This window comes from Armigeres subalbatus, chromosome 2 (assembly GCF_024139115.2).
Source record: "Armigeres subalbatus isolate Guangzhou_Male chromosome 2, GZ_Asu_2, whole genome shotgun sequence".
Lineage (NCBI taxonomy): Eukaryota > Metazoa > Arthropoda > Insecta > Diptera > Culicidae > Armigeres > Armigeres subalbatus.
This window is the reverse complement of record NC_085140.1, coordinates 223,915,206-223,940,648: the sequence shown is the minus strand read 5'-3', so window position 1 is coordinate 223,940,648 and position 25,443 is coordinate 223,915,206. Positions and strand designations below refer to the sequence as shown.

General features: G+C 40.2%; 1 protein-coding gene across 3 annotated transcripts in view; it reads left to right on the top strand.

Moving 5' to 3' along the window:
- Positions 1 to 269: 269 nt before the first annotated feature.
- Positions 270 to 25,443, top strand: part of LOC134211760 (sex determination protein fruitless) — a 191,266-nt gene continuing 166,092 nt past the window's right edge. Inside the window, exon 1 of one of the 3 annotated variants that reach the window (XM_062688969.1) lies at positions 270 to 775. The gene's annotated coding sequence lies outside the window, so the exon portion shown is untranslated. The remainder of the gene's footprint in view (positions 776 to 25,443) is intronic. The other 2 variants (XM_062688968.1, XM_062688970.1) reach the window with 2 other exon arrangements.

Here is a 25,443-nt window from a genome sequence, read left to right as displayed (position 1 = left end):
CTGTCAACCTACGTCATCATGCACTGGACTATACAGGGGAGTGTGCGTTTACCTTTTTTTTATTTTGTTACTCGTGGTACGTCGTTTCTGATTCGTGCGAGGCGGACACAAGTCAAAACGAGAGAGAGAAAGCAAAAAAAACAGAAAAAAAAGTTAGAACGGAGTGTGTATACGAAACACAAGTAAAGGGAGGCGATGTATATGTTGAAAAGAGGCACAAAAAATCATCTATCTCCTTCCATGGTTACTTTGCGAAGTGCGAGTCTAGTGAATTTTATTCATCTAATCAGTCGCGAGTGCAAAAGTTTCTTAGCTAATTGAGAAAAAAGTAACCTTTCATTATTGAAATTTTGTGCATTCTGTGCGTAGAAGAAAATCAAGTAGAAATGGTACAACATTCTTTGCGTAGGTGTTTTTGATTTTAGTATTAATAGTGTCAGTGCGCGTTTTCAGAAGAAAATGATGGCGTAAATAAAAAAGACGATTGCAGAATTGAAAAAAAAATCCTAATATTTAGCTGCTGACAGTGTAATGCAGATTATCAAAGAACTGTTTTAAGCGAAAAAAAATCTTTTAATTGCACAAATTGCAAGTTCGACAAAGGAAAAAAAACAAATCGAGTGCCATAAAGTGGATAAACTTAAAATTGAACAGGCAATCTTTTTAATTTATATGTGTACATTGGGATAGAGTGTAAACAAAGCTATTCGAAGTTTCGTGACGTAATTAAATATTTGTGCAATAGGAATAGTTCTACAATTTCAAATATCGAAAGGTAAGAAAGTAAATTTAATCATTGTTCTCTGTTAATTTCTAAGTATTCGCTTTTGCTCCAAGTGAATGAAAATTACGAATTCTAATGATTTTTTAGGATTACAAATAGATGTAATATGTGTGTATATGCCAATATTATTCATATTATATTATTTCCTTGATTCGATTATTAGAATCAGTAACCGGCAGGTTTACTTGAAAACACTAAATGACATATACCTACCTGTATTTGTATTTATCGTTCCCATTAAAAATTACACTTACAATTTATTGAATAATACGTTAGCTTGTAGTCCATAGCTTTCAGTCAGGCCAAGAAAGCTAGTTCATAACTTTATATTTATATACCACTTAGTAACTTCCAAGGTTCCAATGTTATTTTATTTCCCATTCAAACTTCCTTGACCTAAGTAAAAGTCCTGTAACTGGTAGGCTATCGTAACAAATAAATATACTTATATACTTATATTTGTTTAAAATTTGAAAAAAAAATAATAATACAGTAATATCCCGATCCTAAAAATCGGAAAAAAAATATTTTTAATTTTTTAATTCATTTCACAAATATGAATCATTTTATGCCTTCCCATCATCATGGCCACAATAGAATAACATTGAAGAATATTGTTTTTCACCATAAAGCCTATTGTAAATGGCAGTTTTACAATAGAAAAACCCTGATTAATCCACCTAGCGGTGATGGTGCCTTTCTCGTTCATTATAAAAATAGTATTTTGGCCATTACTTCCGAGCCCATAGTCCGATCTGGCCAATTTTCAATAGGAAACAATGAGAGAGTATTCTGCGTCGAATGCAACTTGTTGCGAGTAAATCGGTTAAGGATAAGTGCCTGAAAAATGAGTGACATTTTTTTACTCTTTTTTTCTCTAAGAAAAGTGGTATTTTGGCCATAACTTCCGAGCCCATAGTCCGATCTGACCAATTTTCAATAGGAAACAATGGTAGAGTATCCTGCGTCGAATGCAACTTAAATCGGTTAATCGGTGCGAGTAAATCGGTTAAGAATAAGTACCTGAAAAATGAGTGACATTCTTTTTGGGTAGGTGCGCACAGACACACACACATACACACACACACACGCACACACAGACATCACCTCAATTCGTCGAACTGAGTCGATTGGTATATAACACTATGGGTCTCCGGGTCTCCTATAAAAAGTTCATTTTTGGAGCGAACATATAGCCTTTACGTATACTTTGTATACGAGAAAGGCAAAAAGGGGTTGTTATATATCTTTACAATAAAAAACTCTGATTAATCCATCTAGCGGTGATGGTGCCTTTTTCGTGCATGATAAAAATAGTATTACCGGCCATTACTCTTGAGTCCATAGTCCGATCTGGACAATTTTCAATAGGAAACAATGGGAAAGTATTCTGCGTCGAATGCAACTTGTTGCAAGTAAATCGATTAAGGATAAGTGCCTGAAAATTGAGTGACCTTTTCTTTCTCAATTTTTCGATAAAAAAGTGGTATTTTGGCCATAGCTTCCGAGCCCATAGTCCGATCTGGCCAATTTTCAATAGGAAACAATGGTAGAGTATCCTGCGTCGAATGCAAATTGTTGCAAGTAAATCGGTCAAGGGTAAGTTCCCGAAAAATGAGTGACACTTTTTTTTGGGTGGGTGCGCACAGACACACACACACACACACACACACACACACACACACACACACACACACACGGAACACGTGTTGTTCGTGTGCTCACGTTTTTGCGCAATGCGTGACCACATGCTTGCCACATGTGGTCTGGACACTACCCCGGACAACCTAGTTCGGAGGATGTGTAAAGATGAAGTTGGCTGGAACGCCGTTTTATCGGCTATCGCCCAAATCGTCTCGGAGCTTCACAGAAGGTGGCGTGTGGACTCAAGGATGGCTAGTTCAGGCGCAAATAAGAGGTGGTCCAAGGGATTGGAGTCGGCTTCATGGGTCATACCGGTGGTCATGCTCTGTGGTCGAACTCGATCCTTTTATCGAACAAGTGGCCGCGCGAAGAACAACATGGTATCGTCGCTTTCGCGGCGTCGGTCAACCGGGCGGGTTCCGAGCCCGAGGACGGAAAGGGGTCCTCGTCAAGGCTGGGGCAGGCGTAGGCCTCACGTCGGCAAGTCCGTCTGTGTGCTGGCGAATAGGCCCTATCGCAGAAAGGTCAATTTGGGGTGCACGCAGCATCATCATTCTTGATACCAGTCGTGCAGAGGGAAGCAGGCGCGAAGTCGACCCTTCCCACCTTCCGAGGACATATTGCGTGGTAAGGCCACCTGGAAAGCCGGCAACGCGCTGGCACGATACCATGGTGTTTTTCTAAAAAGCGAGTTACGATGTTCGGTGCTGCAAGGACACGCAGCTAACCTCGAGGGTGCGTTGTGCACTGGCCCCCCTTTGAAGCATTACTTTCTGGTTGTACCGAAGGGACTATGGGCTTGGCGGAAATGGAAACGGTTTAGCGGGTCGAGGATGTAGTCCTGCCTCCCTCCTCCCTCCTGCGAGTTAGACCGGGACCATCGTCCCTAACCCCTAATCCCAAGGCGTCAAGCGACCCGTGCCGAGGGGATGCATGGCCAGGGGGGTGAAATAATAAGCTAGGCCTTTAACGGAGCCTGTGGGGTACCTGGGCACTCTCCACAGTAATTGTCCCTTACCGCGTCCTGCTGGGCTCTGGCGTGGTGGACCTCTTTCCCGAGCAACTCGTGGGACCAAAATGGAAAACCATTTCAATTCTTCAATTAGTGGTAGTAGTGTAGGTGACAACCCCTTCGCAAGAAGTGGGTTGTTCAGGTCTCCGCCTAGGAGGCCAGAGGCAATAGTCGGCAGCTCAGTGCGCAGCGCCAGCGTGGGTCACTCAACCTTCCTCTTCCGGTAGGGGTTATTGACGGCCCATGGCTTGTGGAGGCGATGAACCGCAAACGCGATGGGCTTTCGGCCTTCGAGGTGGCGACGGAACAGCTGGACGCCATCATAGACTTTGTGTCATCGAAGCATAATATCAGCAAGGACCTCAAGAGGAGCTTGCAGAAACTTCAAAGTCGATGCTGGACGCCAAGCTGGAGAGGGCGGTCGGGACGGCCAAGTGTAAACCCGTGAAATCGGTGGAGTCGAGGTCTACCCAGACTGAGGCCCAAGGATTCGCGGACTCGGGCAAGGTCGAATCGACCGAGGGCGTGCCAGCGAAGACGGTGGTACCAAAGTCTACCCAGACTGAGGCTCAAGTATTTGGTACGGTACGTCGGAGGTGACTGCTCCAACGGAGCAGACACAAAAACGGGGGAGACAGTCTCCAGGGGATGAGCTCCCTTGGGGCCGCTCCAAAACGCGGAGGGTTACTACCCCGAACAAGGGTAGTGGGGCTGGGAAGCTGGACCCCGGCCATGTACCTCGAAAACCGGGGGAGGAAGGACCTGGAAAGGTCCGTCCACTCAGGAAAGACGGTGGTAAGGGGTTACGGCAGACTGAAAGTTCTCAGCCGCACCAGACCAGGGAAATAGAGGGGGATGACGCCTCCTGGACCCTGGTCAAGAACAATAGGAAACCGAAGACGTCAAAGGCCGAAACGAAGGCCCAGGCGAATGAGGGTAGCAAGAAGTCTAGGGTAGGCGCCAATCGCTCCAGGGGCGAAGCCCTAGTCATCACGGCGGACGAGGCCAAGTACTCGGACGTCTTGAAGGCGATGAGGAGCGACGTCAAGCCCGTTGAACTCGGCGCCGACGTACGTCGAATAAGACGTATCCGGATGGGCGAGATGATCCTCGAGCTGAAGCGGGGTGTCTCACAAAAGGGCGCCGCCTACAAGAAGTTGGCGGAGGAAGTTCTAGGCGAGACGGTCAAGGTGAGGGCACTCACGACGGAGGTGAATCTAAGGGTTAAAGACCTGGACGAGATCACCGAAGTCGAAGAGCTCGTCACGGCACTGCGGCGACAGTGTGAAATGTAGACGCCCACCGCAGCCGTCTGTTGAGCAGATTCCCCCTCCATTGCTAAGGAAGAAAAAAAAACATACATACATACACACAAATAGACATCACCTCAATTCGTCGAGCTGAGTCGATTGGTATATAACACTATGGGCCTTCTATGAAAAGTTTGGTTTTGGAGTGATCATACAGCCTTTACGTATACTAAGTATACGAGAAAGGCAAAAACGCTTATTAGACCGGTAAGTCTCTACGGACACGAGACCTGGACAATGCAGGTAGAGGACCAAAGCGCACTGGGAGTTTTCGAAAGGAAAGTGCTGCGTACCATCTATGGTGGGGTGCAGAAACCCGTGCAAACGGTACGTGGAGGAGGCGAATGAACCACAAGTTGCATCAGCTGTTGGGAGAACCATCCATCGTTCACACCGCAAAAATCGGAAAACTGCGGTGGGCCGGGCACGTAGCCAGAATGTCAGACAGTAATCCGGTGAAAATAGTTCTCGACAATGATCCGACGGGAACAAGAAGGCAAGGTCGATGAGATGGAGGACGATTTGCGGACCCTCCGCAGACTGCGTGGTTGGCGACGTGCAGCCATGGACCGAGCTGAATGGATAAGACTTTTATGTGCAGCACATGCCACTCCGGCCTTAGTCTGGTAATAAATAAATAAGTAAATGCTTTCACTAGATGATTTTCAACAATTTTGCAATAAATAAACTAAATAATCTAAAATATTCCAGGATTTTCAGGTAGTCGACACCCCTACTTCCTTTGAAGGTCCGTTCGTCTATCTCCACCGGAGAGTCGGCCAATTCTATCCTATTTTTGTGCCATTGTCGCAGCAGAGTCAGTCGAAGCGATTCCGATCCGATGATAACTGGTTTAACGCAGGGTGTCTACTACCTGGGAAAACCTGGAAAACCTGGAATTATCAGGGAATTTCTCCCCACCTGGAAAATACCTGGAATTATCAGGGAAATCCTGAAATAATCAGGGAAATTCTAATACCCGGTGATAATGAGTGAAATTCTCTCAAAAGATGAAAAATCCTTATAAATATTTGAAGAAATATACCAATCAAATCTAATGAAAATGTAGTGAACGTTAATGGATCGTTGTTCCGCGAAAAACGTTTTGCCATCTTCAAAAGAATTCCTGGAGAGTCTCCGAATTCTTGGTGAAATTTAGGAATATATTCTAGAAATCAATTAGGGGTTTCTTTGTAAATTCTTTTGAGTATTCTCTCAGATTTTTTTTAGGAATATATTAAAAAAATACTAAATTAGTTAAGATTTTTCAACTAAACTCCTGGAGGAACATCCGAAGGAATTTCGGGATTAGTTTTCCTAGGAAGAAACGCACAACTGTCATTTTTATTATTTCACGCATGCTGCGACGCAGCAAAGCTAAATCAACAAAAATGACAGTTGTGTGCCGCCTCTGAATCGAGTGGTGTGCCCCCGAAAACGCGAGCACTTTTAATCTTGGATTCCGTCAGAAATGACCTTCAAGAGTGTCCATAAGAAAGATTAGCAATTTTGTAAATTATTTCTGGAGGAATTTCCAAGATAAAAACCGCAAAGAATTCCCGGAGGAATTTCAAACCAAAAGAAATTTAAGAAATTCCCGATTTGTAAAGTGTTTTGTGAAGGATTTTTGCTTAAGGAATTCTTGAAAGAATAGCTGAAGAAATCTCGAATGGATTTCTAAAGGTATTTCGAAGTTTCTAAAGGTATTCTCGAAGAATTTACAAAGAATACTCAAAAGCAAAATATCCGGAAAAAAACCTCCGGGTGTTTTCTAAATTTCTCCTCAAGGTACTTCTGAATGAGTTCATTTCCGAGGTTTTTACAGTAAAGCAGTAATAGAACGCTAGTGGCGCTTAATAGCCTATTCAGATTACGAGATTTGAAAATTAGTTTGTTGCCTATTAGATGGGCTTTATTTTCATTAGCTAATGTTGTTGAGAACAAATTTACGTTTCAAGGTTATTTTTCGGATATATCCAAGTCCTTGTTTAATGACATGCATTACACTCTCAAGCATTATTTAAACGAATGTTACGAGGAGAGATACGCCACTTGTTGTCATTTTTAATCCATTCTAAACCACGACGCACACAAACCATGTCTATTGAAGGACATGAACACTCATTTTCATCTTGTCAATTTCTTTGTAATTCCAAGATATTTGTCAGTTTCTGATTGGTTGTTTCTTTTACGATGAATCACTCAGCATGATATCATTCTTCAAAAGTCGTCAGGGATTCTTTCATAATATCGGAACATTTTATATTTCCTTTATAACAATCATCTAGAACGAATAAGGGTTTATACAACAATTGGAAACATGAACATGTTCTTTGATTTAATTCAGATGCCTCATTTTGATAAGTTCTTCCGCAGAAAGTCGATCAAAAATTAGAAGATGATTTTCGAAAGTTATTTCTGGCGGGTTTTTATGACATTTTCGGTTAACTCCAATTTTACAGGATTGCCAACAGAAAACGAAGAAACTCCCTAAAGAAGTTTCCACAAGAACCCTATGATGATCCTTGTATAAATTCCTTGCAAATAAATTTCCACAGCGTAAAGAGGATTTCTGCAGCATTAAAAACCCGAAAAATTATAGACATTTTTGGAGGAATTTTCTGGAGCGGTGACCGCGGGAATGACTATAGAAAATCGAAAAGAATGCTGCCTTAAATTTACAAAAGAGTAATAGCGATGATCACAGAAATTTCTTTGATAAGTGCTTAAAAATTGGGGGTCCCGTAGCGTAGTTGGCTACACGTTCGCCTTACAAGCGAATGGTCATGAGTTCGATTCCCAGCCCCTCCACCAAACCCTCGGCAGTCGCCGGATGCGTAGCCCATGCGGTAGCGTCACGGCTGCCTGATGACGACTGACAACAACAACGATCATTTGATGCACGACACGGACAAGCGGACACAATGGACTCACGATGAGATGGACTGGCAATGACAACAACAATAATGATAATGGAAAATCTAAAAATAGATTCTGTGTGGATTCTGTACAGCAGAATATCACAGTAGATATCGGCACAGTAGCGGTTAAGTATAGTGCCTAAACAAATAAAGAAAGGAATAAAGAAAAAGTGCTCAAAAACAGAACCACGAGTTTTTCCGTAGGAAGTCACCAATCAATTTCTGCAAGAATTTCTAAAGCGATTTCCGTAGGAATTCATGAAGGGATTTCTGCAAGTAAGCTCTGAAGATTTTCCACCGGTTATTTGTGGAGAATTTACTTGAACTCACGACAAAATTCCCAAATGAATTTCAAAACAATTTCCCTGGGGAAATTTTGTAAGAATACTCGGAGGAATTCCCACAGATAATTTGGAGCGACTTCTCCACTTCAGCAGATTCAAGGGCAGTTGGATTTCTGCAAACATTTCCAAACAAATTTCCGGGAGAATTTCCGAAGGATGACCCGCAGACATTTCTGGGATGAATCTGCGCACGAAAGATGAATTTCTACAGGAGTTCTCAAAGTTTTTAAATGAAATTCCAGTAAGAATGGTCAACAAAAATTCTGCCTGAACTTTTAGAAAAGCTTGTTACAATAATTGAAGGAAAAATAACGGACTAATTTCTGTTGGAGTTTACGCAAATTATTCTGCCGTATTTCCAAAGAAATTTCTTCTGAAATTTCTAAAAATGTTCCTCTGGAATTTTTGAAGAAATTTACGCTTGATTCTGACATAAAAAAACAACTATGTTAGATTTTGTATTATCTATATATATATACAAATGAAATGGTCTGTGTTCGTATCCGCATAACTCGAAAACGGCTGGATGGATTTTCTTCATTCCTTCAGCAGTTACGTTCATTATAGTTTCCGACGGGTTTATATGATATTTCCTCTCGCATAAACCACGAGTAAGGTTGAGTAAATCGTGAAAAATTAAAATTAGGATTAGGATTAGGAATAAGTTATCCGGACAAACTCTAATCTTCTCGCGTTTTCTGCATAACATTCTGTATTAAATTATTTAAGATCTGAATGAGTATCATAGTTCTTCATCGTAAGTTGTGCCGTCCAACTGCAATTCACTGTTTTTGGATGTTTCTGCATACATTTTATTTCGCATGGGCAGTTCACAACGCGCATTTTCGCCTACTATGCAGGACAACGTCTGCCGGGTCGACTAGTCTTATATATAAAAATGAAATGGTCTGTGTTCGTATCCGCATAACTCGAAAACGGCTGGATGGATTTTCTTCATTTCTTCAGCAGATATGTTCGTTATCGTTTCCGACGGGTTTATATGATATTTCCTCATGCGAAAATTACGAGTAGGGCTGAATAAATTGTGAAAAACTAAAATTAAGATTCGTATGGAAATTTCGAATAGGCAGTTCACAACGCGCATTTTCGCCTACTATGCAGGACAACGTCTGCCGGGTCGACTAGTATATATATACAAATGAAATGGTCTGTGTTCGTATCCGCATAACTCGAAAACGGCTGGATGGATTTTCTTCATTCCTTCAGCAAATATATTCGTTTACATTTCCGACGGGTTTATATGGTATTTCCTTATGCGAAAATCACGAGTAAGGTTGAGTTAATCGTAAACAATTTAAATTAAGAATCGTATAGAAATTTCGCATGGGCAGTACACAACGCGAATTTCGCCTACTATGCAGGACAACGTCTGCCCGGTCGACTAGTTTGTTTATAGATATGAATTTAAATAATTGTTTTACAGAAGTTTTGTTCAAAAAAACAGAGCTTCATTGTCTAATTCCTTAATATCTACGCAAGTTTGTCTTGTGATCCATAACTACAACAAAGCTGCATAATTAATTACTTCAAAAGAAATTGCGCTTTTGGCAGATTTTTTAATATTTTCCACGTTTATCTTTAATTAATTATGATCAAATCTGGCCTTAACATTCATTTGTATATCAACGTACCTTGTGCCGAATTTTATAAAGTTCTATCAACAAAAAAACCTGACAATAATGGAACAAAACATGCCAAAGCCATCTTCTAATCCAAAAGGCGGTGCTTATGCAAATAGTTTTGACTGTTTAGTTTTTGTTCCCTTAGATTCAGTATTTGTAGTGGTGAATAAAGCCATTTAGAAGGATTGTAATACTTACTGCGGTTTTAAAAGTCCTATTTGCATTTTGATACAAACATATGTTGCAGTTTAAAATAATATTTGAAATCAGTAATATTGTAAAAAAAGAACTTGAAGAGAAGACGTTCAAAAAATTGTTATATAAAAATTGACATTTAACGTGTATTTGCTTAGAATTTAGATCTAGATCGCGCGGATTTGACGCGGAATGGATTTCATGTCGCGCGGAAATGGCGCGGATTTGATTTTAGTCGGCGCGGATTTGGCGCGGAAAATATTTCAGGATCTCCGTAACAACCCTGAAATTGCAATGACTCGCACACGGCAGGCACTGCTTCTTTTATACACAAAGAAAATCTTCCGATAGACCCGAAGGCCCGTGACATACCGCATTCTGATGTCCGTGTTAGGAATGCACGGGATTGGTTACATATAAAATTTTTACTAGCTTTGACAAGAATTGAAATTTTCAATAGCTTATCGATAATAATCTCAAGTTTCAATGAAATAGGCAAAATGGTGGAGAGTGTCCGAGTCGATTGATATATAAATCTTAAAAATCCATCGAAAGATAAAGGCGCTAGTAACGTTCAAAATCTTCCCTTCCAGCGTAACGCTCTCAGTTTCCAAAAATCTAAATGACACCCAGTATAGTAGAGAAAGACGTAAGTCCTGCGTCAAAAATCACAAAGGATTTCCAAGAGCTCTCTCGATAGTTTTATTCTGGAGATCCTCGATGAATGTTCAGTAGATTTGTCCAAAAGCCCGTCTCCAAAAACTTGATAGATTGTTTGGTTTTTACTCAAATTAGAATTCAGTGCTTTCGTGGAGGGATTCGTACAAAAAAAAATATGCCAAGGAATCTTCAATCATGTTTCCACGTGTTCTTCAAAAAACTCCTAGTTCCATATCAAGTTTCATTGCTTGTTGCAGTTGTCTGACATCTAGTTGATAGAAGTTGAACTTTCTATAAATAAAACAATGCTGGAATTTATAGACCATTAATTCCCTTTGGCAAACAACTAAAAATCTATCAAATAAATGGAGTATGTGTAGCTCCCCTTAGCATTTGAGACTAGTTAAGCCATACGACCTTTTTGCCTTTCTCGTACAACAAAGTTGTACCGAAAGGCTATCATTTCACTCCAAAATGGAACTTTTTATAAAAGTTTCGGAAGCCCATAGGGGAGGAGAAGACCACCAGCTGTCATCGAGAGAAAAAGTAGAATCAAATTCCACACGGTGTGGTATAGGAAATGAAGTATATTTTTGTTATAAAACAAAAAATCTTGGTTTACGGGATTATAATTTTAAAAGCACACAAAATAGATATGAAACCTTGATTTTTATATTTTTTTTGAATAAACAGTTAATGCTTAAGATTGTTGAATTTCTAACCCCACAAACTAAAAATTGTTTGACAAAAAAATGTCTATAACTTTCTAGAGACATTTTAATTCTTATTCTATATCATGCCATGTCAAATTTCCATGGTTCAACTTTTTCTCTAAACTTTTCCAGGTGGCAGCACTGATGAGGGAACCTCCCCCATGATGTTATATACCAATCGATTCAGCTCGTTGAACTGAACAAATGTCTGTCAGTTCGTGTGTAATACACACTATGTATGTATGTGTGTGAAAAACATTAGCCACTTTTTCATATAGTAATTCTTAACTGATTTTCTCGCAACAAGCTGCATTCGACGGGGGACAAACCCTAGTTGATCACTATTGAATATAATCACGATCGGTCATTGCGTTCGAATGTTATGAAGAAATTGGTGTGTTGCTCCATATAAGCTTGGTTTGTTGATTCACTATACAGCGTTTGCAAGAGCCGTAATGTAGGCAATTATTTATGATGTGTATCATACAAAGGCCGTGAAGAAACGGAGCAACTGTACCGCGCTAATAACACACGAAAGTTCTATGAGAAGTTAAACCGTTCACGTAAGGGCCACGTGCCACAGCCCGATATGTGTAAGGACATAAACGGGAACCTTCTTACGAACGAGCGTGAGGTGATCCAAAGATGGCGGCAGCACTACGAAGAACACCTGAATGGCGATGTGGCAGACGAAGATGGCGGTATGGTGATGGACCTGGGAGAACGCGCGCAGGACATAATTCTACCGGCTCCGGATCTCCAGGAAATCCAGGAGGAGATTGGCCGGCTCAAGAACAACAAAGCTCCTGGGGTTGACCAACTACCAGGAGAGCTATTTAAACACGGTGGTGAGGCACTGGCTAGAGCGCTGCACTGGGTCATTACCAAGATTTGGGAGGAGGAAGTTTTGCCGCAGGAGTGGATGGAAGGTGTCGTGTGTCCCATCTACAAAAGGGCGATAAGCTGGATTGTAGCAACTACCGCGCAATCACATTGCTGAACGCCGCCTACAAGGTACTCTCCCAAATTTTATGCCGTCGACTAGCACCAACTGCAAGGGAGTTCGTGGGGCAGTACCAGGCGGGTTTTATGGGCGAACGCTCCACCACGGACCAGGTGTTTGCCATTCGCCAAGTACTGCAGAAATGCCGCGAATACAACGTGCCCACACATCATCTATTCATCGACTTCAAAGCCGCATATGATACAATCGATCGGGACCAGCTATGGCAGCTAATGCACGAACACGGTTTTCGGGATAAACTGACACGGTTGATCAAAGCGACGATGGATCGGGTGATGTGCGTAGTTCGAGTTTCAGGGGCATTCTCGAGTCCCTTCGAAACCCGCAGAGGGTTACGGCAAGGTGATGGTCTTCCGTGTTTGCTATTCAACATCGCTTTGGAAGGTGTAATACGAAGAGCAGGGATTAACACGAGTGGTACAATTTTCAATAAGTCCGTCCAGCTATTTGGTTTCGCCGACGACATAGATATTATGGCACGTAACTTTGAGAAGATGGAGGAAGCCTACATCAGACTGAAGAGGGAAGCTAAGCGGATCGGACTAGTCATCAACACGTCGAAGACGAAGTACATGATAGGAAGAGGTTCAAGAGAAGACAATGTGAGCCATCCACCGCGAGTTTGCATCGGTGGTGACGAAATCGAGGTGGTAGAAGAATTTGTGTACTTGGGCTCACTGGTGACTGCCGAAAATGACACCAGCAGAGAAATTCGGAGACGCATAGTGGCTGGAAATCGTACGTACTTTGGACTCCGCAAGACGCTCCGATCGAATAGAGTTCGCCGCCGTACCAAACTGACAATCTACAAAACGCTAATTAGACCGGTAGTCCTCTACGGACACGAGACCTGGACGATGCTCGTGGAGGACCAACGCGCACTTGGAGTTTTCGAAAGGAAAGTGCTGCGTACCATCTATGGTGGGGTTCAGATGGTGTACGGTACGTGGAGGAGGCGAATGAACCACGAATTGCATCAGCTGTTGAGAGAACCATCCATCGTTCACACCGCGAAAATCGGACGACTGCGATGGGCCGGGCACGTAGCCAGAATGTCGGACAGTAACCCGGTGAAAATGGTTCTCGACAACGATCCGACGGGCACAAGAAGGCGAGGTGCGCAGCGGGCAAGGTGGATCGATCAGGTGGAAGATGACTTGCGGACCCTCCGTAGACTGCGTGGTTGGCGACGTGTAGCCATGGACCGAGCCGAATGGAGAAGACTCTTATATACCGCACAGGCCGCTTCGGCCTTAGTCTGAATAAATAATAATAATAATCATACAAAGGCCAAACCAAACGATTGCATCGAGAAAAGCATCGTCACCGCTAGATGGATTAATCTGTTTTTTTTTATATTTTTCATGAGTCCATTGTTTCTTTTAGTCCGCCACAAATTATAAGGAAGTCCTTCGTAGCTTAGTAGGGTAAGCACCTGTCTAGCGTACTGGTTTCGTGGGATCAAACCCCACCGAAAGGAGCGGTTACCCTCCAATACCTTTTCCGAAATAAATCTATCACATGTTGTGCATATGCATAATCGAGCTTAATACCCGGAATATAGGTAATTAACTTTGAATGTACTGGCTAAATCTAGCCAAAACGTAAATGGGCCATCATGGGACTGAAAATCCGGCTTTTAACGAAGATGTATTTTGCAGGACAGTGCAGAATTATTTATCGTTTCTTTTTCTGCATGGTGAATATTTTGAAACCACGTTAGTTTCAAACTGTGAAAAAAATAGACCGAAAAGAATGGTTTACAAATCAATCGCCTACTTTGAGTGTGCTTACAGCGGCACGCTACCCGATCAGGAATGCATAACAAAATTATATCTCAATTCTATCAATGGTTGTTATTTAAAACAACGTGTGTTATAATTAGATAAAAATGTGTCTTCCGCCAGCTTTATTTCATATCAAAATTATAACAACATTAGTTATGTATATTTTCACAAAATAATTGCCTACACTTTTTGTAGATATTGGAAACAAAATCGGAGATAATCACCTTCAGTGTAACTTGAACACGCCAGATATTAATACATAGCTGGAACAAAGTTAATTGCCTATATTATGGATGGAAATCCGTCGTGGCAGCGTACCAGATTTCTATCCGTGATGTAGGCAATTACCTTGTAAGTAGATTTGTGTACAGAAAAATTATATCAACATTTGTTATAATGTTGATATGAAGGTATCAACCTCTGTTTTAATTGTGTTATGGCTAGAGGTATTTTTTATATAATTTTTGTTATTTTAACAACTAACCAGCAAAAATTATAACACGTTTTGTTACAATATTTTTCTGAAATAAATAACTCCCCTTGTTATTATTTTGTTATACATTATTGATCGGGTAGGAGTTAACTTTCTGAAATCACTATGGCGAAAGTCATCTAAGGTTCGATTTCTCAGGGTAGAAAACCAGCCAATGCCAATAATTCATTATGAAACGCTGTGAAAAACTTGCATATCCGTCCACTAGGTACGCCACTATCTCTAAAATGAAGTGCCCTATTTCTAAATGATCTAGGCTTTTTAACGGAATTGGAAGGATTTCTAGAAGCTCCCACGATTGCTTGGGAAGAGCTCAAAAGTCGTATCAAAAACATACAAGATTTCTCACAAATTTCCAGGAAGATAATGAAGATCTATTGCGACTCCAGGAAGTCCGTGAACATTTCGAATGGTGGATGAAGGCACCAGATAGTTTATAACATTAATTGGAGCCAATTTAGGAAAGATGTGAATTATGATCACTTTTCAAAAGTCCTGCGCATTTACTTGAATTTTTGTGAACGACCAGAATTAACTACGATATTACAATACAAATACTACATGCAGAAATTTTCATATGAACCGGTGCCATCGAAAGTGGTACATGTCACTTCGAGTCAATTTTAAAGGAGACGCATTTTCCCAAAAACTTCTAATACTAAATTCAAATGTGCAATTTTTTGCAACTGAACAGTATCAACAAGTTATGATCGATGTGTACTAAGGTAGTGAGGTAGTAATGCACATGTACCACTATTAAAGGAAAAATTCTTTGGTGAAAAATTCTTTGGTAAAAGTTCTCAGATAGGAAAAAGTCCAGTGAAGAGAGACGGAGACTTCAGGAAAAGGCTCCTGGAATATATGTAACTTTTGTAATAATAAATAATAATTTTACTACATTAAATTGAATTCTGTTGTACATAATTATTGGTTAGAAATTCAAATAAATTTGAACTGTACTTGTATTGAATTAAGCTTGACTTCGCTAGACCGGAACTGTGTCAACTGTAATACAATAATAATGTAATACTTTAACAATTGCTGTGACTAAAAAATCAATTTGTGGATGTTATTTTTTATTTTATTAGAAATATAGCATTTTGGATTTTGGAAACAATAGCATTTTGGATTGAGTATTCAATTGCATTCGGAAAAGGAATGAATTCTGATGAAATCTAAAAGTGAAATGGATTTAAATTGCTTCTGCTTGGTTGTAAATTAGTTTTGGTTCGATATGAATTTAGATTTGATGTAGGTTTTCTATAAATTTTAATACGATACCATCGATTTTGATGGGTGCCTTCAGGATTTGGATTTGAAATTAAATTTGAATGTGGATTTTAATTGGATTTAGATTTGGATTTTAAAATGTATTTGAGATAAAATCGTACATGGGATTGAAGATTTGCATTGAACTCTTACCTTAAGGCCACCGTCTCTTGGGTTTGCGCTTTGAACAATTTATATGGGAGAGTGGCGTTACGTGGATTTTAGAACAACTATTTTGACCAAACTGATTGAAAAATTCGACCACCGAAACAATCACTATACTTCAGGAAATTGATATTCTTTGAAATGTGTGAAAGACAATGTGAAAGTTTTTCCGGAATTTTCTAGGATACTTCGGGGACTACCGCCAGGTGCACACAATTTTACCACGCAACGACTTTTCAAAGTACTTTTGATACAATTAACTTGTGTATGTAAGAATGTAAGAATGTGTATGCTCTATTACTTGTGCAAATAAAATAAATTTTACGGGAAAAACTACGAATTTTTCAAATCTGGTCAATCAAAGGTTCAATGCGGAATTGTGACTCCGGGGAAGAAAGAATATTCAAAAAATTCCAAAAATCATGTGGAAGTGTATAATAATGCAATCAATGAAAATATTTCAGTAAAATTCCAATATCTCACAAGTTTTCCCTGGTTTTGCCAAATTTTACATGGATCAGATGGTGAAGCGTTATGAAGCGCGAATGAGGGAAGCGAAGGAAATATAAACGTAACGTACCGGTCTTTGTGTCGGTATGATACAAGGCTTTCGGTCGGCGCGACCTATCCACGTATACGAGGGGATCTTTGATAATGTGAGCAAGCTGCGCTTTTGAATATTTTCCGTATCTTACTTGATACTTGATACTTGATGGGCTACAGCTCTTCGATGAACCGAACGCCGAATGGAGTATCCTTCTCTACTTGACTCAATCCTAGGCCAATCGCTTCCAGTCGCCCTGAACATTTAGCGCCCCCAGGTCCTCTTCAACTGCAAAAATCCATCGTGAACGCGGCCTTCCACGAAGCCTGCGACCGCTTCCGGGTTCTCTACTAAATATTATCTTCGCTTGGCGTTCTTCCGGCATACGAACAACGTGATCAGCCCACCGTAGTCTGCCGTATTGTATAAGCTGAATAATATCTATTTATTTATTTGCCGTCAATCAAATGTAGACCAATTATATACAATAAATACTTATCATCTAGTCTATGTGTAGTTCAGTCATTACCTAACTTGTCTAGAAAAGAACACTTTTTTTTACATCAATTGTTTCACAATGTGCATTATAACATGACATCATTCTATTTATTGGACCATTTCTGTCATAGTTTGTTCTTTGATTGTTTATATAAAATAGACTTCTATTTCTAAGTGGACGGATAGGAGCGTAAAAATTAATATTTGCCAAAATTTCACTACTATCCACTCTTTGTGCGATAATATCGTTTATGAAAGCTATCATTGAGAATTCTCTGCGTTTTTTGAGTTCTTCTAGGTTAATTAACGAACACCGTGATTCATAAGGAGGCAATGGTAGTGACGTCCACCCTAGTTTTCGAAACGCAAAGAGTAAAAAATGTTTTTGAACTGAACTGATCCAGCCCTTTATACACCTGGTACAATTCGTGATTCATGCGACGCCGCCAGATACCGTTCTCTTGTTTATCGCCGAGTATTGTTCGCAGCACCTTACGCTCAAACACTCCGAAAGCTCTCCGATCAGCCTCCTGTAACGTCCATGTTTCACGAAATCCGTAATAAGCCCTATTTGCAGCTGCAATACGCCTTTTTACCTAGCGGGTAACATCAATATCGCATGTCACTAATGTTCTAAAATACACAAATTCTTCTACCAGTTAAAATTTTTCACCATCCAGCACCATTTCACTACCACCACCACTAATGAACCCACGTTGATTACCAGCAACCATGTACATACTTCGTTTTGCTGCTATTGATCGTGAGTCCAATCCTCGCTGTCTCCCTCTTAAAAGGCGCAAAGGCTCTTCCACGGCACGGCGATCAATCCCGATAATATCGATATCGTCCGCAAATCCCGGGAGCATATGCGATCTTGTGATAATGATACCGCTTCTTTGCATGCCAGCTCTCCTAATCGCTCCCTCGAGCGCTATATTGAACAGTAGATTCGAGAGTGCATCACCCTGATTCAATCCATCTAAAGTAACAAATGATATAGATATTTACATCCGCAACCTTTACACTTGATTTCGATTTGTCCAACATTATACGAATCAGCCGTATCAGTTTCGCCGGAAAACCATAATAAAACCATCTAGCATAATTTGCCATAATTCATTCCGTTTCACTGAATCATACGCCGCTTTGAAATCAATAAACAGATGATGTGTCTGCAAGTTTTACTCCCGGAATTTATCAAGAATTTGTCTCAGGGTAAACATTTGATCCGACAGGTAACAGGGTAAACATTTGATTCGTCGACGAAGGACTCTACAAGCGGTCTCAATATGTTGAACAGAATACGGGTCATATTTTGTAATTTTTTATATAATTTTTGTAATTTTTAAGAGAGGGCAAATGATGCCGTCCAATACCGTTTACGATTCAAAATAACTTGAAGTCATAGGCAAATGATAGTTTAAAGTACTTGAGTAGCAAGTTAATGTCGTTCAGGTAAACTATACAAATCAAAGGACCAAGATGGCTGGCTTGGGGAACTCCAGAAGTCCATATAAAAATGTGTTGTTGGGATGTTATTTTCTGTCATTTGTAAATGGCATAAAAATAACAAAACTTTATAACACAGAACAGTTTGTTATTATTATGTTATAAGTTTGGTTTTCACCTCTACCCGGGATATGTTGCAGATTCTTCTTCTTCTTATTGGCATTACATCCCCACACTGGGACAGAGTCGCCTCGCAGCTCAGTCTTCATTAAGCACTTCCACAGTTATTAACTGCGAGGTTTCTAAGCCATATTACCATTTTTTGCATTCGTATATCATGAGGCTAGCACGATGATACATTTATGCCCAGGGAAGTTGAGACAATTTCCAATACGAAAATTCCCTAGACCGGTACTGGGAATTGAACCCAGCCACCCTCAGTATGGTCTTGCTTTGTAGTCGCGCGTCTTACAGCATGGCTAAGGAGGGCTGTTGCAGATGCAAATGATAGCGGAGAATGTTTCCAAACCGACCCCCTAAATGGCAGAGGCCATGAAATTGCGAAAATGATTTTTTTGGCCAAGTTTCGTAGTCTATATTGTAGCGGGGAAATTATTCTGTATTTCTGAGGCTTTATTGTGGGTGCAGATGTGGAAAGTTAAGAGATACAGAGGGTAAAGTGAAAGTATACGTTTTCGGCATTCTCAAAAATGATGGTCCGAAACCGACCCCCGCCCCATGTTCCGAAACCGACCCCTTTTCTGTAGTCCAGAATTGACCTATATTTTTCGCAAATAAATAGTTTAAGTACGACAAACAAGAGTGCAGATAGATTAGCCGACAGCGCCATCTGCGAGAAACACCGGAGAATCGGTACACTCCCCCCACAAGTATAGAACACTTTTGCCGAAAAGTAATAATTTCACAATCAAATTCACCATTTTCAATGAAAAATAAATTTCTATCAGCAATATTAGATATCTAACAAGCAACCAATAATTATTTTAACTTCGCGGAGCAGATGTAGGGTAAGACGGTATAATTGATCAACGGTTTCAAAAACCTTTTGTCTTTGATCCATAACTTTGGCCCTAGTTGATCTTATGCCGACATTTATATACCAATGGAAAGCTAGACTAATAACCTTACCAGTAGCAAAAAAATAGTTTAATTTCATCGGTTTGAAAAAAATATTGACAATTTTGCAAATTTGACATTTTTGGACATTTCAATTTTGTGGTTCGGTTGTTGGCACCCTTGAAAACTCAGCTAAAAATAAAGAAGCATGAGTGAAAACCACCCAGATTTAGAGAAAAGGAATAGTTTATTCATTCTATCAGCCAGGAGGCGCTAAAAAATCAGATCAATCCAACTAGCAGTGATGATGCCTCCACCGGTGCCCTAATGCAAGTTATTGAAAAAAAATCACATAAGAAAAGTCTAAAATAGCACTTTAGGTAAATATGTTTCAATTTTTCATTGATTTACGTTTCATTGATATACCTCACAGTAAAAAAAATCTGATTAATCACCCTAGCGGTACTAGTGCCTTTTTCATTCATTACAAAAATTATTATTTTGGCCATAATTTTTGATCCCATAGTCCGATCTGACCAATTTTCAATAGGAAACTTTGGGACAGGATTCCCCGTCGAATGCAACTTGTTGCAAGCAACTCAGCCAACGATTTGTTCCAAAAAGTGTGGATATTATAACTAGACATTCCCAATGAACAAAAATATGAATTTAACTCAATTCTAAACATGTCTAAATAATTATTAAAACGGCATAAAAACGTCATTTGAAATAGGTTAGGGGACAACTAAAACGATATTGAATGATTTGTCAATAAAATGCATCATAACCGAACCAATAAAGGTGCCCACAACCGAATTTCGCAGCCTTTTTAGAAAATAAAGAAAAAAAATCGCATGGCAATCGTCATTGAGCCTCAAAATAGATTAAATTTACTGTATAAATATGCATTGAAACTCACTTTTTGAATTAAATCACTTCAACACTTTGAAAAAGGCAAAAAAAAAACTTTCGAGATGTTTTTTTGGCGTAAGACTACGTCTGTGTTTTCTATATTGGGGTACACTTTACGATTGCGAAAATCGGGGACCGTCACGAAAATATGATAGACTTTAAACTTTAATATCTAAGCCGTTTCTCGATGGATTTTCAATTTTTTTGGACCATTCGATCAAGGATGAGTCAACGCTTCTTCGCATTTATTTGAAAATACTGATTTTTAACTATTTATAATCGATAATTGATAAAAAATTTGGAAATAAGTCAACCAACCAATCACGTACATGCATCACTAGCACAGACATCAAAAATCAATCACTTGCGTGTTTGGATCTAATCCTCAGTTTGAACAAGGTTTCACGCAGAGCAGATGCATCAAAGCGATCGCTGCGGAGCGAACACAGCATCACGGAGGGGCTAATAACATTTTCAAAGGAAATCCATCGCATTGGTGGTGGTGTTCGATGTGTTGCTGCAGATCATGCAACCTCAACGAACCAGCATTTGAAGAAAGGGTTGACCATAAAAATAGCACTGTGGCGATCCCGCACCGCCAGTGCCGATGCTGAAAATTTATTACAAATTGTGGTGTCAGCTAGTTGGAAAGGAACATTGGGAAAAGAAAAATTGGTTCTACTCAGGATCAACATTTTATGAAAAGAAAGAGTTAATTGCAAAAATTGACTGTTTCGGTGGCATTGGGTTTGGCGTGGTAGCTTAGTTGCTGTTAGTGATTCCATCCATTAAAATTTACTGCATCATCTCCCACCGACGCGCTTTCAAATTCGCTATTTACGATTGAGTTTTGCACTTTGAAGAAAGTTTATTTCGGATAGTCGGATCGACCTTCTTTTGTATAAAATGGTGGCATTTGTATAATATCAATGAAGACGCCATCTCAGGGGAAACTATCTACAGCAACCACCCATCGGTGAACGTCGCTCGGACAGATAGATGCCAAGAGATAATGTTTTGTAATATGAAGAAACTTCGCCTTGAGTCAAATTTCTGTTGTTATTCCTCGCAACAATACGCATCTTAGATAACCAACATCTCATAACCAAATTTAGAATCTTGCAAAAAAATTCATAGGATTTTCAGAATCTGTCATTCTCGGAACGGTCCATTGTCTGCGGAATCCCGATCAAAAAGGCTCGCGCGTGCCGAAAAGCAGCTTTCTTATATCTAATGAAGTAATTTCATTAGCCCCGCTCCTTCGTTAATCGTTATGAGTGCACATTATATTTACACCTATATCAGATCACAAAGGGGCGGAGCTAACGGGCTTAATTTATTGAATACAAGAAATCTGCTTTCCAATACGCGCGAGCCATTTTGATCGGGATTTCGCAGAGATCGGTTGAACAAGATTTTACGCAGAGCGGTCGCAGCGGAGCGAACACATCAGCACGAATGCGCTCTGGAAGTATTTTCAAAGGAAAATCATCGAATTGGTGGTGGAAGTCTGCGTTGGTGGTCGTCATTCAACCTCAACAACAAATCAAAATCTTGTGAGGAAATTCCATTTGACTGCTACTGACGCCTACATTTGAACAAACTCATTGCATCATCTCCCTCTGACGCGCGCTTGTGGTTGTGCTACCAAAGGGCAACTTTCTGTCGTCGCCAAACGATGGTAACCCGGAAAAAATCGATATCATTTCTAATGACTGACGAAACAAAACCAAAGAATCTTGCCAAAAAATTACACTTTCCGTCGACAACAGCCAAATCTATGAAGACTCCTCCTCAGTGAAAAATGTCGTTTAGCTGCCTTAGTTTTTCAAATGGTGCATTATTAAAAACAATAAATCTTTCCAAAATCGTCATTGTCGTTTAAACAGCCGAACAGTCAATTTCCCAACGGTCAAAACCTGTTTGTAATTTATTCTTGAAGTCCCGCTCACTTTTCCACCAGCGCTATAGAAAACGATGCATGTACGCTTCCATCGCGTGCGGAAGTCGAACGTTGCAAATTAATATATTTGTGTTTGGTTTCGCGCCAACTCCGATTCTGCTTATTTTTCCTTTATTCCGGACATTTTTGAGCATAATGTCTTCTAGGATTCTGATGATATCCACTGAAAGATAGGCGAGTGGCTTCAGTGGCGATGCGGCCGATGAGTCGTTCCTTTTCCATGGCTGGTTCATCCAACTGGGAGCTACTTTCAGTTTCTTGATTCGGTTGACCTCCGAGCAGTTTGCACAATGCTAATAAATTTACACAAATTATGATGAAAAATACCCTCCATTTCGTATAGCTACGTAGTCCTACGTCACCTTTGCGTACAACCCGATTGGGCTGCACCTTTGAGTTTTTGTTAAAGAAATCGATAGCTCAAAGTAGAGATCCCCATCCGTTTTGATATTGAGCACAAAACATCATGTTACAATAGCAAACTAATAACGGTTGTCAGAATGATAGCATCTGTTATCTGTCAAAAGATACGCAGGGGTGCCCACAACCGAACCTCCTCCCCTACCGTCGTGCGGGGCTTCTTTTGACATTTTGAAACAAGAATTATACCGTAAATTACTATCAAAATTCCATTATCACCATTCAGGTGTATTGTTGATAGTTGGATGGCAACTTCTTCCTTCTTTTTCTTCTTATTGGCATTACATCCCCACACTGGGACAGAGCCACCTCGCAGCTTAGTGTTCGCTAAGCACTTCCACAGTTATTAACTGCGAGGTTTCTAAGCCAGGTTACCATTTTTGCATTCGTATATCATGAGGCTAGCACGATGATACTTTTATGCCCAGGGAAGTCGGCACCGGGAATCGAACCCAGCCACCCTCAGCATGGTCTTGCTTTGTAGCCGCGCGTTTTACCGCACGGCTAAGGAGGGCCAACTTACTGTTTCAAATTTTGTATTTATTTCGTTTAATTTTTCAGAAAATTAAAAATCCAAAGTAGCCCCCGTAATGCGGGGCGGTACTCGATTTAATTTTAATTTTTGTGATTTTCTTCAGCAGTTAGCACGCATGTTCATCAAAAGAAGAAAAAAATTGGTGCCGCATTTCTTTGTTTGACGATGAGATGAATATATGTTCAGTGAGATGGAAATCGGAACAGTTCCCCTATATGAAATAAACACAATATGAAATTGTGTTGAAAAGTAAGTCATTTAAGTATTGCCTGAGGGGGGAGGGGTGGCATATTATACCGTCATACCCTAGCTAGATAAAAATTGTCTTTCCCCGTTTTGTCCCATTTCAGCAAATAATGGAAGATCCATAAACTACGTAACGCAATAATCGGTAATTTTCAACACCCCATCCCTTCTATGTCACACTTTTTGTATGAAACATTTGAAAATTTTGTATGGGATATCACACATCAGGGAAGCCCCTCCCCCTTCCAAATGTCACGTAATTTGTGGGTGTTCCCTAATATATCACGAAATCGTTTAGAAATTTGTCCACTCTCTTTCTCCCTTCCAAATCATGCAGTAAAAAGTAGAGTGCAATAAAATGGTTTCGGACCACTGCTTGCCGGTCGGTTTCGGACCACCCTGATTTTTTCTCTCAAAATGACGCGCTGTTCAACAATATCACCTCATACGACCTAATCTAAGTACGTGCAACATAGCTAAGACCATAAGCAATAAGGATAACTTATCGTTCAATTTCTCAATACACGCTAAAAATATTTTACCGATATCTCCTGCAGCCAAAAAATCAATTCAAACACAATATGGCGTGGTCAAAACACAATATGGCTCGAAAACTCCGAAAAACGCAACCTTGGAAGATGGCTGCCTACGTCCAAATTAGTGGTGCTGCGGCAGTGTTCTACTGACAATACGGGCATATTCACCGAAAGCACCATCTATGAGATAGACGGAAGGGCAGTCGGTTTGGGATCGACGGTCGGTTTGGGAACAGTCACCCCTATATGAATAACTAACTTAGTTATGATTGCAAAATGTGTTCTTCATTTGTTGTTCTGCTCTTTCTTTTTTTTTGTCTTTATTAAGGAGACTTTCAGCCCTAGGCTGGCTCGTCTCCGGTTCTGCTCTTTCTTATAATAACATATAAATAACAAATTTTATTATTATAACAAAATTTGTTGTTGGGATTCTATTTTATGTTTTTCATAAATAACATAAGAATAACAAAACCTCAAGCGGGCTTGGTAGTCATATGGCTACTGCTTCTGCCTCATACGCAGGAGGTCGTGGGTTCAATCCCAGGTCCGTTCCATTCTCCTACTTTGTATCTTTCTCTCTATTTCTCATGTTCTAGCAATCGCTAGAACTGGCAATGGACTTCTATACCGTTTCCATTACTATTCCTATACCTTCAACTTGAGTATTCTAACAGTAATCTGCTAGAATTGGAAATGAACTATAGAGCTCGTTTCCTACATCCAATTAGAAATTCCATCAGTTGCCTTCCCCTATCTATCACATTGGCAGCTCGTTAACCAAGACGAACCTCTGCCTCTCCAACCTAGCCCAGAAATTCCAACAAATTCCGCATGAGCTCGTGGCAAGTGCAGAGGTATATTCGGCTTGCAGTGGGCGAGTGATTGCATCATCATTTCCTCCCCCTTCCCTACATTGACTCGCATTCTGACGTGGCAGGCGCCAGTATGACCTAACAAATGAGATCACCAGTACATGTACATTGAAGATGTGTACTAGTCCCAAGCAAGCATCTGTTGGTTCCCTGTGCAAGAACAGCTGATCTGGTCATAATGGAGTAGCAACTACGAGCAGTCAATCAAGCTCAAGCTCAAGCAATAACATAAGAATAACAAAACCTCATATCACAGCAAAATTTGTTATTATTATGTTATTTGTTAGTTATTTTCCTCTAACCGAGTATTTTCTATTGCTTTAGAAATCTCTAGATCAGGTTAGATCGATTTTTAAAATAATATTCACATTTTATATTAGTAACGAAAATGGATACTTGAAAATCTTACATACGCAATGAAGCC